Source organism: Chenopodium album, chromosome 18 (assembly GCF_948465745.1).
Source record: "Chenopodium album chromosome 18, dcCheAlbu1.1, whole genome shotgun sequence".
NCBI classification, from domain to species: Eukaryota; Viridiplantae; Streptophyta; class Magnoliopsida; order Caryophyllales; family Amaranthaceae; genus Chenopodium; species Chenopodium album.
In genome coordinates, this window is record NC_137851.1 from 45,773,334 (window position 1) to 45,786,599 (window position 13,266).

The following is a 13,266-nucleotide window of genomic DNA, read 5'->3' on the forward strand; positions in this document are numbered from 1 at the left end:
AATTTGTCGTCTGGCGACAAGCTTTAAACTGTGGTGACAGTTCTGTTGTTCCGGCGACAGTCCAGATTCTTACTCGAGTCATCACGACAAGTCTAATTAACCAGTCTGCTAATCAGTTTAACCAACTTGTTAATGGCTTTAGCCATGTTTAAGTCCTTAATTGAGTCTAGACACTTAGTCCCATGGTCATACATAAGAGTCAAAGCATGTCACTTGCACTCACTTATAAAGCACACACTTAACATGTATGTCACACCTTGACCATGTCTAGAGAGTCTTGAATGCGTGTTTTCCGTCAATTTTTTTTAGGGGGGTAAGTCGGATATTAATCCTCCAATTGAACCACTTGTTTGAACCCATTCCCAAAAATATGCACCTTATTTTTGCTTTTTAACCATAAAATCAAAGTCAACTTGAGTCAAGTCATTAAAACAAATATGGTTTAATCTACAGCGCGTGGTTAAGAAAGGAAGGGCGTTTAATCAAGGATAACACTTTCGTTCAAGTCTCACTTTTTGATAAGCCAATCAGTCGAAAAAGGAAAGCTAAGAAGACAATGGCAAGTCAGGAAGAAGTCAACGAACTCAAGGGACAGGTGGCTAACATGGCTGAAATGTTGAAGAATCTGACTCTTCAAATCAATGACCCTGCGAGACAACAACAAATGGAGCTCATCCAGGAACGTTTGAGCAGATTATCCAATGACTATAGATTGCAGGGCATTAGCTCACAAGGGGTCTCGATGGACAAGGATATTCTTCCGCAGAAGTTCAATGCCAACGACATCCCGAAATTCAAAGCAATGGATAACCCTTATTTTCATTTAAGAGCTTTTGAAACTGTAATGAATATTAAGGGAATAGACAAAAAAGCTTTTCATTCTGTGTTTTCTCTATCTTTAGAAACCGTTTGTCAGCAATGGTACTTTTCTCTTGACAAAGAAAAAACCTCTAGTTGGGAGTCAATTGTAAACGCTTTCATTGATAGATATAAATGCAATAGTCAAGTTGAAACTGATCATAGGGAACTTGAAATACTCAAGCAGAAAGAAAATGAAGGCTTTACTTCTTTCTTTAATAAATGGAGGGAAACTTCTGCAAAGATGGTTGAGGTGCCCAGTGAGAAAGAATTTGTGAGGATGTTCATCAAGAATCTCCAAGAAAAATATTCTAAGCATCTCAAATACCAAAATAACTTGCACACTTTCAAGGCCGTCTATGACATTGGTATCAATATTGAAGACGACTTAGCTAAACAAAAAGCTACTAACAATAGTAACTCCAATAGTGGCTGGAAAGGCAAGAAGAACGACAATCCTTATTCTTCCAAAACCACCCACTCGAACAATGTTAGCACCTTTAATTTGAATGAGGTCCTCGCCATGAATAATCAAGGACAAAAGAAACCACTTGGGAGGAACTTTACTCCTATTGGTATGAGTTATGACACCGCATTCGATCGCTTACATGAAAAAGGTTTTATAACTCCCATAGGACCATTTGGGGACCCACCTGTTGAAAAGAGAACGGCTAGCTGGAACCCCAATGCACATTGCAAATATCATCAGGTTAGGGGCCATCTCAGAGAAAATTGTTGGAAGCTAAAGGAAGCGATCCAAGATTTAATTGATAACAACAAACTTCCATTGCCCCCTGCAAGCAAGAAGCCAAGTATCAATAACGCACCACTGTCGGATTCTTTGGCTATTTCCGATGAGGAAAATCAGGTTGACCCCTCGAACCTCATTAAACCTGTCGAAGTTATTGAAGAAGAGGAGGAAGTCTTCGAAGACGCCGAGGATCATTTTCCTTGTGGACAAGAACCTGGGACTAAACAAGAAGTGTGTATTCTTATTCAGGTTGTATTGGAAGCAAGAGAACTATTACGCGAGGCCATGGAAATGGTAAAGGAACGAAACGAACTACTCAAAAGTAGACCTCTACCTAAAGAGAAGAAATCGTTCTCCCTCCAAGTAATTGACACACCCAAAAGGAGTAATAGGCCAACACTCCAATTGGAACTTCTTATGCAAATATGTTCAAAATGCTCTCCGAGAATGGTAAAATTCGACCTCTCGAACCGAGACCATTTGAATCACTAAAAAGGACAGATAGGTACTACTGTCCATATCATCAATCAGGAGGACATACTATAGAAAATTGTTTCAAGTTCAAAGACTTGGTTCAAAGATTGATTGACAACAAGAAGCTAGTTCAAATCCCACAAGAACAAGATGCTACCATTAATGGGATTTGGGATAGTGATGACGAGGATGTCTACCTCAAGGACGTCGAAGAAACTCCACTTTTGACAATATATCCAGTAGGTGACATTTGGGATGAAGAGGATTCGCCTATAGACGTCCTCACAAGGTCCGGGAGAATGCAACCTTCCATTACTACACAACCTATTCCCACTACTCAGCAAGTTCCCATACCAATCATAGAAGACAATGATGTTGTCAAACAATTAAAAAAGACTAAGGTCGAGATGAACGTGTGGAAACTTCTAACTACATCCCCAGAACATAGAATCGCGGTCATGGATTCCTTAGCTAAAGTAGGAATAGAATCGGACACCACTCCTGAGGGGTTGGCTAACTTCCTCACGAGTGATCTCCCAAGTCCTACTAATTTGATCACTTTTTCTGACAAAGATCTACCGCCGGAAGTTGACAAGCACAAAAAAGCTCTCAACCTCACAGTAATTTGCAAGAGAATGAACGTCCCTATGTTTCTTGTAGATAATGGATCGGCGATTAACGTTTGCCCACTTAGAACTGCGAGGATGTTAGGGATAAGAGATGAATATTTATCTCCATCAACAGAAGGAATAAGAGCCTACGATAACTCACGTCGCCAAGCATTAGGCACAATTACTATGAACATAACGACGGGAGTAATTGAGCATGCCACCACATTCCAAATGGTAGATATTAAGGCCTCGTTCAACTTACTGTTGGGAAGCCTTTGGCTTCATGACCTTAAGGCCATCCCTTCATCTCTTCACCAACAAGTGAAAGCCATAGTTAGAGGAGTACCAATTACAATCGATGCTTCACCCATGAGGATCAAAACAATAGAAAGTCCACTAATCAATGTGGAGCACGATGAGAACGATGAAGATCTGTGGGGCTTTAATGAAGAGGTCTCCTTAATCGAGGAGGATGAAAGGACCCCACTTCGCTATGACCTCCACTCCAATATGATAACCAATGCTATCCTGAGAAAACAAGGACACTTCCCTAGAATGACTCTAGGAAAGAAGAAAGGGATAGCAAAATAGATGGGACTACCTGGCCTCCCTAAATTAGACACTTTCGGACTTGGTTTCGAACCGATTCTCGAAGATCTAAAGCGAGCCCAGGAAAAATCAAAAGCACGTAGAAATGCTCGCGCACAAAAGAAAGTCATCCCAATGGATCAATACCCTCTTACTTTAAATGGATAGTTCATAAGAGAGGGAGAAGAATATCCATGTTATGAATTTCCAGAACCCTTTGTTGTAAACGGCATAAGACAACCTGGGTTCGAAATATTTCTAAATTGTTGCTTTCTAGATGAAATCCCAACTCCTATCCATAAAGAAAAGCACCTCCATGCTTTGACTTTAACGTCATGGGACTTCTCTTTGGGCAAGAAAAGAATGAGCCAAGATATATAGAGGATAACTCTTCACTCATTCAAACAGTCCTACAAAGCGAAAACTTCGATCCCTCCAAGCTCATCACCCCAGCAGAGGATTTAGTGCGCGGATAGCGCAAGACAGTAAAGGTGACTACCGCAAGCGGAAAGAAGATCTTAATAACTACAGGACAAGGGCCAATGTTTGAAGAATCGTCTGAGTTAGAGTCTGAGTTAGAGTCTTCCCCTATCAAGTCCTCTAAGTCTCTAGTTGTAGCACCTCCCTCTAATTCTTTTATTTCAACATCTACTCCTAGGATAGTTAGCAATCAAGTCCCAACAGACATTTCTTTATTCGATGTAATGATTTCTGAGTTTAATAATATGTCTTCTTCCCCTTATTCCTTGTGTTTCTCTTTAGCTCAAGATGACGAGTATTACTTAACTAACGATGAAAATGACAAAGAAATTATTAAAGCAATGGAAACACTTGAAAATAAGACACCAATAATTGAGGACACTGAAACGGTTGATATCTCAAAAGATCCAACCATCAAAAGAGAAGTTAAAATCGGACTCACGCTAAACAAAGATGAAAGAACTGGTTTAATTAATCTACTTAAAGAATTCATCGATGTATTCGCATGGTCATATGAAGATATGCCAGGCATTAATAGAGAAATAGCTCAGCACACTATACCACTAATCCCAGGAATGAGACCTGTAAAACAAAAGTTGCGTCGAATGAAACCCGACGTAGCTCTTAAAATAAAAGAAGAAGTACAAAAACAAATAACTGCAGGTTTTATCAGGGTATCCAAATACCCCGAATGGGTTGCAAATGTAGTCCCAGTTCCAAAAAAGGATGGTAGGGTTCGAATGTGTGTCGACTATCGAGATCTAAATAAGGCAAGTCCAAAGGACGTCTTCCCTTTACCACACATCGATATTTTGGTAGATAATACAGAAAACCACGCACTTCTCTCATTTATGGATGGATACGCAGGGTACAATCAGATTCTCATGGCCGAGGAAGACATGGAGAAAACAACATTCATAACACCTTGGGATACTTACTGTTACACGGTAATGCCATTCGGGTTGAAAAACGCGGGTGCCACTTACCAACGAGCAGCAATTGCCCTACTCCATGACATGATGCACAAAGAAGTCGAAGTATACGTGGACGACATGATTGTGAAATCTAAAGATCGTCCAGGACATCAAGTGGCCTTAAGAAAATTCTTCGAGAGGCTAAGAAAATACAACATGAGGTTGAATCCATCCAAGTGTGCTTTTGGAGTAACCTTAGGCAAACTCTTGGGATATGTCATAAGCTCTAGAGGAATAGAGATAGACCCAACCAAGATCAAAGCAATCATGTCAATGCGACCGCCCAAAACCGAGAAGCAAATTCGAGGATTTATTGGCCGGTTGCAATATATAAGTAGGTTCATATCTAAGCTAACAACAGTATGTGAACCAATATTCAAGAAGCTTAAGAAAAACGTGCCAGTAATATGGGACGACGAGTGTCAAAAAGCCTTTGAAAGGATCAAAGCCTATCTCGCCAATCCTCTCGTATTAGCCCCAGCACTTCCAGGAATTCCTCTAAGGTTGTACTTAACAGTCACCAAAGAAACAATGGGAGCTATGCTCGCACAAGAGGTAGAAGGAAAAGAAAACGGCATCTACTACCTAAGCAAAAAGATGCTCGAATATGAAGCATGCTATACACCACTTGAGAAATTGTGCCTCGCATTGGTGCGGGCCACAACCAAGTTAAGACATTACATGCTTGTTCACACAGTCTTTGTAGTGTCACGAATGGATCCTCTCAAGTACTTATTCGAGAAATCCACGCTTAACGGATGCATCTCAAGGTGGATAGTCAACCTAGCCCAGTTTGATGTGAGATTTATGCCTCAAAAAGCTATCAAAGGATCTGTAGTCTCGGACTTCTTAGCGGACTTTCCGATAGAAGATTCGACACCAATACACGACAATGAATTTCCAGATGAAGACTTAATGGTCACGGAAGATGATACTTGGACCTTATACTTCGATGGAGCCTCGAACCAAAAGGGATGTGGCGTAGGAATCCTATTATTATCACCTAAAGAGGAGCATGTTCCAATTTCAATAAAGTTAGATTTCGACGTTACCAACAACGCTGTGGAATATGAAGCATGCGTGGTAGGCCTCAAAACAGCGTTAGCATTGGGTGTAAAGAAACTTTGAATATTCGGAGATTCTTCTTTGATCATCAACCAAATCTCCAAAAGATGGAAATTAAGGAGCGAAAGCCTAGCCCCTTACCAAACCTATCTGGAAACTCTCACCGATCAACTGGAAAAGGTAGAATACACATATCTACCTAGAGAAGAAAACCAATTCGCTGATGCCTTGGCAAGACTAGCCTCAATGGTTAGGATTCCTAAGGAAATTGAGCAAATGCCTTTAACTATAGAGAAAAGACACAAACCAGCATACATTCAAGCTATAGAGGATGATGAAACAATCCAAGAAGAAGAAGAAGAAGAAGAAGAACCATGGTATACTGATATACTCAATTATGTCACCAAAGGAGAATACCCTCCTCATGCTGACAAAAGAGCAAAACGAGCTTTAAGACTTTTGGCTTCCCAATATGTACTCATAAATAATGAGCTACACAAAAAGGGTACCTAAAGGTCGAGCCCTATTATGTGTAGGCAAGAAGGACGCTCAAAGAACTATGAGAATAGACCACGAAGGAGTATGTGGAACACATGTTAATGGCAAAATGCTAGTCCAAAAGATAATGCAAGAAGGATATTATTAGACTACCATGAATAGGGATTGTCATCAATATGTAAAAAAATGCCCTAAGTGCCAAATTTATGCAAACTTGCAACATATTCCTCCATTTCTTGTCTACACCTACACCTCACCATGGCCATTCTCAACATGAGGAATTGATTTAATCGGAAAAATCACACCTCCTGGAACAGGAGGTCACGAGTACATCTTGGTAGCAATCGATTACTTCACAAAGTGGGTTGAAGCACAATCATATGCTAAACTCACTGCGAAACATGTAGCACTCTTTATCGAAAGGAACATAATTTGTCGATACGGAGTCCCACATGAGATGATAACTGACAATGGAACTCACTTTCAAGCCAAATGTGAAGAATTGTTGCAAAAGTATGGTATTCAACATCACCATTCTTCCCCTTATAGACCTCAAGCAAATGGAGCAGTTGAGGCAGCTAATGAAAATTTAAAGACTATTATCGAGAAAATGACAGAAAATTACAAGGATTGGCCTGACAAACTCCATTTTGCACTTTGGGGTTATCGCACGTCAATTCGAACGTCAACAGGAAACACGCCATTCGCCTTAGTCTATGGAATGGATGTCGTGCATCCTGTAGAGCTAGAAATACCTTCTCTACGCATTGCGTTAGAAAGTAAACTCGATGAAGTTGAATGGACTAGAGCACGGTATGAAGAGTTAATTCTACTTGATGAAAAACGACTAGAAGCTCTACATCATACCCAATGCTACCAAACCCGTATGGCTAGACACTTCAACAAGAAGGTCAAAACAAGAAACATCAAGGTTGGAGACTTGGTAATAAAAGCACTAAGGAAAAATGTTTTGGATCCAAGAGGCAAATTCAGGCCCAATTGGTCCAGACCATACATTGTCAAAACAATCTTGTTAGGAGGTGCAGCTCAATTAACTGACACGGATGGCAATGAATTCTCAAACATGACCAATCTTGACCAACTTAAGAAGTACTACCCATAATTACTTGAGTAGGACACTCAAGAGAGCTACGTTTGGCCTGATTCCTTAAGAAAGGATACGTAGGCAACCCTTTAAAGGGTGCGGCCACTTTAATTATCAAACATTTCGTGTCCCAGCATTGACAAAAGCAAAAAAATAAAAAATAAAAAATAAAAATAAAAAATAAAAAATTGTCGCCAAACAACAAGTGCGTCGCCAGGCGACAAGGCGAAAAGTCCGGCGACAGACTCATATGAGTAGCGCCAATTTTCTGCGAATATCTGGACAACTTTGGCGCATTCTGGAAAAAATTTTCGACTTCCGTACTTGAAGAAATTTTTCGAAAAAAATATTTTAGAGGCTCTACATTCGATTTTAGTATGGATACTCTCTCCCACAGCTAAAACTCCATGCTTCTTCTCTACCCAAACCTTCTTTTCTGTAGAGTCCACCATTCTTTTCCCTTTGTCTTTTTTAGCACTCTTCTTCTTAGGCGTCACAGGAGTCTTAAACTCAATTCTTTCACCTAGGCGTTCCTTAGCAGGAAATTTCTTGTCACCAAGGCGAGTCTTCACATTGGTCTTCTCTACTTTGGCTCGGTCCTTTTGAGATCTACCAGTCAACCACTGCTTCACATCATTGGACAAAGAAGGTGGAACCTTTTGGGTAATTACTTCCCATAAAGGCCTACCACACCAATACTTGTCAAATCTTTCAACTTCTTGTGAAACCGGGAATTCATAAGGGCGATGAAGATCTCCCGTAGGAATGGTTTGCGCAATCCCATATTGCCTCTTTACTCTACAGGGATAATAAAAGGTCAATTTTGACAAACTAGGAAGACGACAAAAGGGTTGGGCATTACAACCAATCATCTTTTCAAGCTTCCACCAGGGAACGACCCATTTAATGGAGAGGTCACAACAAGCAAAAACTTTGCCCCACTCTCGGCGACCCATCTTCAAGGAGAAACGCTTCTTTCGTCGAACAAAGCAATTGGGGGTATATTTGTCAATATTATCAGGAGGACTAATTAATTCTAGTCTCTCCATGAGCCACATCTGTAAAAATCATTGCACATAATCAGTATTGCTATACAAAAATATGTTATTAATTTTCGAAATTAAGAATATTATTTTTCTACCTGTAATAAAATTGGGGAGCCTCGAAGAGGTGCTTCTGGATTCTTTTTCAATTCATCAAGACTAAGCATAGTCTCTCCAACGATTAATGGCATTGGATTTCTCCCAGATTCAATTTGTTCTAGCACAGATATTATAATTGCTTGACCATCATTATTTTTACCATTAGTAAGAAAATATTGGCTAAGCATGCAAAAGAGGAAAGCTCTTCTCCTATAAACATGAAAAGATTCAGAGCGTGGTCTATCAAAATAAAAACGTTCAAATTCTTTTAAATCAACATTATTTCCATGCACTATGTTTTTGATAAGTGTTTTATTTGTCCACTTATCATGGCTTTTTAAAACACAATTTTGTACTCTTTCCCCTACTTTAATCCCTTTTTCTAACTCCTCTTGTGCTAATTTGCATCTTTTGGCTTCCCCGTTTCTTTTTATGTGTGTGCTCGTGCTTGTAGGTACGATGAAAAATGGGCTAATAGCATAAGCATGAAGAAATACTCTTTGGAAGCAAAGGAAAGCAGGAGCGGGCGTGCAGCCTTTTAGGAGCGGGCGCTCCTGCCTGAAATGCCACATTCTGTCTCCCCTGCACTTTTAGGAGCGGGCGTGCACCTATTTAGGAGCGGGCGCTCCTCCCTGTTTTCCTACAAACTGCCTCAAACTGGTGCAAGAGGGGAGGGGGTGCGGAGAGCCCAGGAGCGGGCGCTCCACACCCAGGAGCGGGCGCTCCTCCTTATAGGAGCGGGCGCTCCTTCTGTTCTGAAGCTCGATTTTGACGGATTTTACGATGTAACTTTTGGGCATATAAATACGACCCTTGGCTTCAGTTTTCGGCATCTTCTTTTCCTTTTAGTTTTCTTAGGCCCTTAGTTCTCTCAACCCTCATTTATTAGCTTAGAACTTCTCAACTCAATCATTGTAGTAGATTAATTGAAGATTGTTCTCTTGAATTCAACAATTTCTCAACTTTGAAGCATTTTAAGTAATCTCTTTCCTCTATCTCTTACTCTTTAATTTCAGTTTTTATTTACTTTGAATTGTTAATTTCTCTCTTGATCTTGCTTAATTGTTGTTGCATGTCCAATCTACTTATTTCCTACTACTCCTCTTAACTTGTTAACTTAATGTTTGGATTAGAACTTGTTGTTTTGATGTCCCTCACCATGTTTAGTGAGTAGTTAATTAGCTAGGGGTTGGGTGAAGACCCAACCAAGCCATGGGTTGATTGATGTTTGTGCTTGCATGTTCATTTTGGATTGATAATTGATTGTTAAAGAGATGGTTAATTGCATGTGTAATTGGATGGCCACTTATTGCTCATGTATTCACTTCTATGCTTGCATTGAGAGATGAAGTCTAGTTGTGAGCCTTTTCTTATATGGTTATGCTAATCTCCTCTTGATTATGGTTCCTTGTTTGAATGATGTAGTAGTCTTAGTTGCAACAATTAGGTGAGAAATCTCAATTGCTTGTGCTTTAATGCTTTCTTGGACCGATCGAAAGACAAACCCGAGTTAGTAGTCTACTTCTCATTGTTAAGACTTGGTTGGCCTATCTTGTTAGTTGAGTTTGGCTTAGGAATGCTTAGTGTTGTGGCTTCGAAAGAAGGTAACATTGAGTGCCCTCTCTATCACCCAATTTGTGTTCGTGCTTGCCTATTGATTTGATCCGTTGGTTTGGTTGGAGTCGATCCCTATTCCCCCCTAGTGTTTGTCTCCATAGTAGTTATCTAATCAAAACCCCCAATTTGTGACCGAACTAGATTGCAACCGTTTCATACTCTCGGTGTACTTACCCATTCCCTGTGGATACGATCCTCTACTTACCCTAGACTTGTCTTAGGTTGGTTTAGGTAGAAATATTGTTTGGTTTTAGGGTGATCGTCCAACGACCGATTATTTCCCTCTACGAAAATGGCGCCGTTGCCGGGGACTGGCGTTAAGCATTGAGTTACTTATGAGATATGTGAGACTAGTTCATTTGTATAGTTTTATTTTTCTCTGTTTTCTTTGACTAACCTACTAATCTCCCTTCTAGTCTTCTTTGTTTATGCCCAAACGCAGCAATAGGACACTTCCTCTTGTGCCGTTGAATCTCGAGCTTGAAAAGGTAGTAAGGGCAAATCGAAGAGAAAAGAGGGCTATAGCTTGTGGTGCCACATCAAGTGAGGCACAAGTGGTAGTTGAGTCCGATCATTCTAGTTCTAGTGAGTCTAGTGGAGACACCATTCCATTAGAGTCACCAAGGACAAATTCTCCAACTTCTCCACCTCTTCACCAATTTGAAATGGCCGCTCCGAACAAGACTTTGAGAGAGTTTGGTGTTCCTCCTCCATATCAAGAAGCAAGTGGGATTGCTACTCCCTCTATTGAAGCAAACAACTTTGAGATAAGGCCCGCCCTTATCACCTTGATTGAGGGTCATCAATTCTCCGGGTCAAAGCATGAAGATCCCATTGCACATCTCAAGCAATTCACACGGTATTGTAGTACCGTAAAGGCAAATGGGGTGACTCCGGAGTACATTCTCTTAAGCATGTTCAAATTCTCTTTAACGGGCAAGGCAAGTGATTGGCTTGATAGATTGCCTCCAAACTCATTGAATACTTGGAATGAGGTGACTTCGGCATTCCTTGGGAGGTTCATTCCTCTTGGGAAAACGGCGGAGTTGAGGTCCAAGATTTCTAACTTCCAACAAGAGCCCGACGAATCCCTCTATGATGCTTGGGAGAGATTCAAGAGCTACCAACAACAATGCCCCCACCATGGCATGGAAGATTGGCTCTTGCTCCATGGGTTTTATAGAGGACTCTTGAGATCGGACCGCATACTCTTGGATGGAGCATCGGGAGGACCTATCATGAACAAGCCACCCACGGAGGCACTAAAGATCATTGAGGATGTAGTTCAAAACTACACCGATTGGAGCCCCGATGAGAGAAGCACTTCCAAGAAAGGAGGAAAGTATGAGGTAAATGCTATAAACATGATTAATTCAAAATTAGATGCTTTATCTTCTAAGTTTGATCAATTGCAATCCTCTTCTCTATCCCCTTCCCCACGCCAAAATTCGCATGTATCTAGTTCTTTAAATGATAACATGTCAATACAAATGATGTCTTGTGATGCTTGTGGAAGTAATGATCATGTGACTTCGGAATGCTATTTGCTAAATGATGCATGTTCCCCTTCCCCTTCCATGGAACAAGTAAATGCAATAAACAATGGTCAAACCAATCCTAGGTATGACCCTTATTCCAACACCTACAATGAGGGATGGAAACATCACCCAAACTTTGGTTGGAAAGGGGGCCAAACCCAAGGAAATGGTCAAGGTCAATATAGTGGCCAAAGGAATGTTCAAAATAATCAAGGAAACTATAGGAACCAAGGTAATGGTAACTATGTGTCAAACAACCAAGTTAATCAACAAAATGACAATAGGTATCACCAAAGAGGTCAATATTCGTCTAATCATAACCCACCCGGTTTTAATGGAGGAAATAGACCTACCCTTGCTCCTATCCCTCAACCTCCTCTCCAACTTCAAGCTCCCCCTCCTAATTCAAGTCTAGAAGCAACAATGGAAAAATTTGTTAATTCTCAAACCAAGAAAACCAATGACTTAGAGGAGTCCATCAAGAAAGTGCAAGTTCACAATAAGATGCTAGAAACTCAATTAACTCAACTAGTTAATGCACTTAAAAGCAACAATTCTAGCATCTCTTCACCTAGTCAAGAAGAACATTGTAAGGCAATCATGACTGGATTTGGGACTAGCATAGATGAAACTCCACCCATGAGCCTGCAAAAAAAGAGTGAAAATGAGGAGGTTAGAGAAGAAAAACAATGTGAGGAGTCTAAGTCAAGTGAGGATGAGATGGTTGTCATGAGTGAGTCCACCACGGTGAGCTTAACCGAAAATTGTAGTGCAATTATCAAAAACCACTCTCCCACTAAACTAAAAGATCCCGGAAGTTTCTCTATTCCTTGCTCTATCTAGAACGTTTCCTTTGAAAATGCCCTATGTGATCTAGGAGCTAGTGTGAGTTTGATGCCTTTTTCGGTTTATGAGAAGCTTGGTATAGGTGGTTTGGTACCCACTAATGTCACTCTTCAACTTGCCGATGGATCCACCAAATTCCCTAAGGGTAAGGTTGAGGATGTCCCTCTCAAGGTAGGTAATTTCACCATTCCGGTTGATTTTATTGTGCTAGGAATGACGGAAGATGCCCTCACCCCTATTATCCTAGGTCGGCCTTTCTTAGAAACGGGTGGTGCAATCATTGATGTTAGGGAAGGAAAACTCACATTAAATGTGGGTGATGATGAATTTTGTCTTACCATTGACCCTAAGAGAGGATGTCCTTCCCCCATGAAAGATTGCATGACCTTAGATGCTATTAGTGATAATGATTTGCATATGTTGAGAATGCTTTGTGCTACTAATCCTCTTTTCAATGTTCATGAGTCAAAGCAAAGTTTGGATAGGTTTGATGAGGTGATTGCCATGCTTGCTTGCCTCAAGACTATGCTTGAAGATGGTGAGTCCGACGCTCACAAGGATGAAGGAGGTGACATCAAGGCTTCCAAGAAGAAGAGGAAGGGAAAGTCAAAGAGAAAAAGGAAGAAGGATTCAAAGAAAGATGATAAAAATGAATTTGTTGTAGGTGTTAGTCAAGGAAACAATTTGGTTTTGCCCAAGATGGCAAGTTGTAACAATGA

At 40.6% G+C, this 13,266-nt stretch overlaps 1 non-coding gene across 1 annotated transcript; it reads right to left on the reverse strand.

The window, feature by feature from the left end:
- Positions 1-11,206: 11,206 nt before the first annotated feature.
- LOC145593388 (small nucleolar RNA R71) lies at positions 11,207-11,313 on the reverse strand. Its single transcript, XR_014102720.1, has one exon. It is a non-coding gene; the product is annotated as a small nucleolar RNA R71 (small nucleolar RNA).
- Between the last annotated feature and the right edge of the window lie 1,953 nt (positions 11,314-13,266).